The 5388-nt window shown below is 39.8% G+C and overlaps 1 long non-coding RNA gene across 2 annotated transcripts in view; it reads right to left on the bottom strand.

The window, feature by feature from the left end:
* The window catches only part of LOC116086497, a 27142-nt gene that overhangs the window by 6168 nt on the left and 15586 nt on the right, over positions 1 to 5388 (bottom strand). The window contains exon 2 of one of the 2 annotated variants that reach the window (XR_004116956.1): positions 2975 to 3105. The exons of the other annotated variant lie outside the window; for it this stretch is intronic. This is a non-coding gene — a long non-coding RNA (uncharacterized LOC116086497). The remainder of the gene's footprint in view (positions 1 to 2974; positions 3106 to 5388) is intronic. 2 annotated transcript variants of the gene reach the window in all.

The raw sequence follows: 5388 nt of genomic DNA, 5'->3' as shown, positions 1-5388 counted from the left end.
AAGAAAGAAGAACAAAAGGAAAGAAGGAATGAGCTTTAATTTAATGCAATTAAATAATATAAATATATTCTTAAAAGTTTTAAATCACCTTTTTTTAGATTATACAATTAAGAAAACCACGAAAATTTCCCTTGAAAGTTTCTTTCAATCTCTATAGCTAGTGATTTATACACAGTGGCTTCCAGATTGTTACAGTGGCTGCAGCATGCCAGGAATTACACACAAATACAGCAAAGTCCAGTGAAAGGTATTCCATGCTCGGGTAAATGCTAATCCTTTTGTAGAGAACTAGATGGCCAAGTCACCATTAGGATAACCATTCTAATGATACTTCACTACCTACCTTGTTTCATCCCCAGTCCAGCACATAGCACATACCTCTGCAGTAACAGTGACCATTTGAAACAAAGGCTGTCTTAGAAAGCACGAAAGGTTAAGATGGGTGGAGGAAAGACAAGCAGGTGTTTATGCTATAGCACCTGGAATTTTATCAAAAAAAAAAGCTCTCTATTGTGCCACAGAGGCCCAGCATCCAAAAAAAAAAAAAAAAAAAAAAAAAAAAAAAAAAAAAAAAAAAAAAAAAGAAAGAAAGAAAGAAAAAGAAAAACACTGTATACCTTATATATGCCAACTGCAAAGACTTCATGTTTTCAAACTGTTAGTGTAGCCCTTGAATCTAAGGCATTGTCTATGAAGTACTGCACCAAGAACATGTCGCTCCCTTTTTCATGCAACAATTATATAGTGAATAATAGTGCTGAGGTCTCAGGACATCCTGGGATTCCTGTGGTATGTCTCGGATCATTGTGTCCCTGGCAATGAATTGGAGAATGCAGCTCAAGAACCTGGTGTAAGTTTCAGGGGCTTTTTTTTTTTTTTTAAATCTCTAAAAACAAGTTCTGTGAAGGGGTGAGTCTTTCCCTAGCTGCCATACGGGATTTGTTTTCATTGTTTGCTGGAGTGGTATTCTCCACTCCTCTGGGTGGTCTGAAGAAGACAAGTGATGGCCTTTTGGGTTGTTGGGTCCCAGAGTTAGCTTTTGTATAGCTCAAAACCATGTGTGCCTAACTCTCTGTCCCTCTCTCCGCCCCTATTGAAACTGTTGTGGCTCAGTAAGTTAGTATTTCCCACCTGGGAAAATTAGATGACCTTATTGTGGGTTTTGATCTTATACATGGTGTCTTGTGGTTTCTCAGTTGTGAGTGTGGATATTCTTTCACTAGAACAAGGTCTTTGAGGCTTCCTCTCTCTCCCTCTCCCTCTCTCTCTCTCTCTCTCTCTCTCTCTCTCTCTCTCTCTCTCTAATGAATTCAAGCTGTCCAAAGAAGTATTTTGAAACACTGGCAGGCGACAAGTGTTTTAAAGTAAAGTGCATTAAAAACAAACCTAAAACCATGAATTTCGGGGAAGAAGGGGACTAGGAGCTAGAGGGCAGTCTTCAAAGTCTTCCCTCGGCTTGATCATTCAGAGAGATGGCTTTGTGTTCCAAGAAAACAGCATGCATATCTAAATTATAATGGAGCAATAAATATATGATCTTGTGGATAGAAAAGCAGAACCTAAGATTTTGCAATATGCAAACTGTGTGAGACCTGTAGAGGAAAGAGATCATTTATTTGTATTGATTTTTTTTTCTTTTAAAGTAAGATAGCCTAGAGGGTGATATATTTGTTTCTGTAAATAATGCAACAAAATGAATTTAGTTTTCCTGGAGCTCAACAAACTGGGAAAAAAACAAAATCACTATCCTTTTATTTTTTTTAATAACTGCTAAATAATAAATATATGTAACAAATCCATCAAAACAGATATAGCAATGCTTAGATTTTTTTATTAGATTCTATCAATTAAATTCATATGTTACTAGAAGATGGCTTTACTTTAGTTTTATAATCTAGGCACTCTTTTATATACTATAAACACACTCATGTAAGATATATATCAGTAGCACTACAGGAGATTATTATGCATATTAGATAGTCAATGTTTAGTTCCCAAATGAGTAATGTTAGACAAAATCAAAAACATACTTTTAGAGTCTCAAAACAAAGGGAATTCATGCTGGAGACATGTGTAATTGTGTGCAGAATAAGACATGAACATTTTTTTAGGTCATCAGTATTAAGTCTTCAACCAAAAATGTGTAATAGATTGTTAAGAACTATGTTCTTGGAGAGACAGCTTAGTGGTAAAGCATTTGTTGTGAAGATATAAAGACCTGGATTCTATTCCCAGCACCCAAGTACAAAGTTGGGTGTGGAGACAGCTGCTCTGCAGAGCCCTGTGGCCAAGTCAGCTTAACAGAATCAGTGAGTACCAGGTCCCAGACCAGAAAGGCCATACCAGTCAGAGGTTGACCTCTGACATAGACACACACACACACACACACACACACACACACACACACACACACACACACACGAGAGAGGGAGAGGGAAAGAGGGAGAGGGAGAGAAGAGAGAAGAGGGAGAAGAAAGAGACAGGCAGAGACAGAGACAAGGTTGACCTCTGACCCCCCCACACACACACGAGAGAGAGAGAGAGAGAGAGAGAGAGAGAGAGAGAGAGAGAGAGAGAGAGAGACAGAGAGACAGAGAGACAGAGAGACAGAGAGACAGAGAAACCGAGAAACCGACAGAGACAGAGACACACATAGAAAGAGACAGCGAATCAAGAAAGTCAAGAGAATCAGAGGGAGATGGGTCAGGGAGGGAGGGAGGGAGGGAGGAAAGAGAATTGTCTTCAGTGTGTGAAATGGCAAGTAAGTAGCTTCATGAAAGAAATGACATTAATTATAGGAGCCCGTAAAATATAGAAGCACAGCACAAGGAAGAAGGAGAAGATACAAATCATCACCGCAAACAAAGGTGTGTGCTTCCTGTTGCTGCCATAATAAATTACCATTAGCAAGGTCCTTAAAACAAAACAAACTGTGTTAAAATTGAGTGGCCCAGAAGATCTAAGTGGGTTTTACCAAGTTGGCAGCCACACTGCCTTTTTCCTGGAGATGCTAGAGGAGAATCTCCTCATTGCCTTTCTCAGTTCAGACACTGCATATTCTTGGCACATTGCCTCCCATCTTCAAAGCCATCAATGGCTCTAGGGCTATAAGAGAAAAAAAGTAAAAGGTACTATAATAACTTCTTGTTGGGGGGATTCTCAAAGATCATCTGATCCTAATAGGGAAATCATATTTCTAGAGAAAGGGAAGGGGGGCCTGAGGAATGTAGTTACATCTATTTTTTCCATGTGTTTGTTTTCTGTTCTTCCCAGAGAAACATCGTCATCCTGAAAGGTCTGGCCAATAACAGGTATGCAGCAGCTGCTTGAGACTGCATGACAGTTTAAAGACCAACCTTTCTGTGTGGATCATGGAAGGGGTAGAATGGGACTGGATCTCTCCAGCTTCTCCCCTCCCATTGCTGGTGCAGACGACAGTGAAGATGGGTTATCTCAGCCTAATGGGCTGCTATAACAAAATAACAAACAGGAGGCAACTCACAAAGGTTGAAAAGCCCAAGTTAGAAGCAAATCCCATGTCTGGTAAGGGACTTTTTTTTCCTGCCATTTAGGGCCTTCTGGCTTTTTCCACATTTGGAGAGAAATAAGTAAAGGGGTCTTTGCGTACACATCTCTTAGAATTTTCTCAGAAGGAGCTAAGCTAAACTCCACCCCTAAGATCAAACCACTTTGTAAAGCCCTTCCTTCATCATGCAATTACACTGGAGGTTAGGATTTCAAGGTATGAAATGAGAGTAATGTAGCATTCAGACCATAGCCCCAAAGTACGAGAGAGGTTGAACCAAGAACTCACTCAAGAGGAAAATAACTTTGTTTGATCCCTTCAGGATTGTCTCCCAAATTTGTAACCTACAATAGTGGTGGTTTTATGATTTGAGGTCTTTGGGAGGTAGTTAAGTCATTGACTAACTTATTCAGGATCCGCTAGAGAAATAAATCCAACTGAATGAATGTATGTCAGGATTAGTGATTAACTTATTCAGGATCTGCTAGAGAAATAAATCCAACTGAATGAATATATGTCAAAAGGGCGGTTATTAGGTTGACTTATATGATATGTTGCTCCTGAGTAAAGCAACAAAGGTTGTCTTCATACTGGACAGGATGAGACTCTAGTAGCTGCTTAGTCCATGAACCTGGATGTCTCAACAGTCCTACGCAAGGGCTGGGTGTCTACAGGAGTTGTAGAGAGCCATATCTCTTCAGCCTCATTTTGAAGCTGAAGAAGCAGGGTTCTGGTATCAGTGAAAGAATGTGGCAGCAGCCACACCAGCAACAGGGTAGATGTATTCACCAATAGGAGATATGAACTTGCTGGCAGGGTGGATAAATTTGCCAATGAGGCACAAAGGCAAAGAAACTATGTTTTTATCTTCAGACATACTTTCTGGTCTGCCACTGGAAGGTGCTGACCACATGAAGAATGAGCCTTCTCACTTCAAATAAACAAGTCAGGAAAATACCTTACAAGATTACCCAGTAGCTTTTCAATTCCAAATCCAGTCCAGCTGACAGCTATGACTAACTGTCACAGTACTTTTAGGAAAGAGGCCTGGGAACGTGTCTCTACACGTTGCCAAAGAAGGCACATGGAAGAAGTCTTCTATGAGGAACGAGCTTTCCCCAAATGTCAAACCTCATAGCACCTTGATACTGTACCTGCCAGCCTCTGGAACTGAAAAATAATGAATCCCTGACGTTTATAAGAACAGTTTAGGTTTGTGTGATTCATAAGATGGTTCATAAGATGGTTTCTAAGAACAGTTCAAGGTTCAAATGCTAGAACTAAGCTTGTGTGAAGACAGCTATTTGCCCAACAACCAGATCAAACAAAGCTGTAAGTTCCTTGCCATTTCTCTTTGCCCTATCACTTTTTTACATTCCAGGAAGAGTACCCCTAATACACTGACTCTCACTTGGCTAATTCTCTTCCTCCTTTTCAAAATTTGCTCTACTTTTTGTTTGACTGTATCAAAGAATATCTCCATCTTATTACTTAGAAAATGAATCCAGATTTTTCGGCCCTTTTAGAAAACATGGAAATTTAATCAACATCAAATGTAAGACAAGAGAAAGGTAGAAGTCATCGACTATGCCATGTCCCTTTATCCTCATAGGCTTGGTTAAGCGCCCTGAACTTGTAGGAATGCATTCATTTGCATGGCCGCTACTGTAATATATAATGGTGATTTAAAGTGAGACAGGGAGAAACCTGGAGAGACTCCAAGTTCACATTTTAGAAAGGGGATTGCTTGGAATTAAATCCCCAAGCCTAAGTATACTTGGACTTCAATTATGCTTCTTCATGAAATGCCCCTGAATGTCCTCAGACCTAATCAGTCCTAGTTGTGGCAGTGCAAAAAAAAA

The sequence above is a fragment of the Mastomys coucha genome, unplaced genomic scaffold (assembly GCF_008632895.1).
Source record: "Mastomys coucha isolate ucsf_1 unplaced genomic scaffold, UCSF_Mcou_1 pScaffold12, whole genome shotgun sequence".
Lineage (NCBI taxonomy): Eukaryota > Metazoa > Chordata > Mammalia > Rodentia > Muridae > Mastomys > Mastomys coucha.
This window is presented reverse-complemented; position numbering and strand designations above follow the sequence as displayed.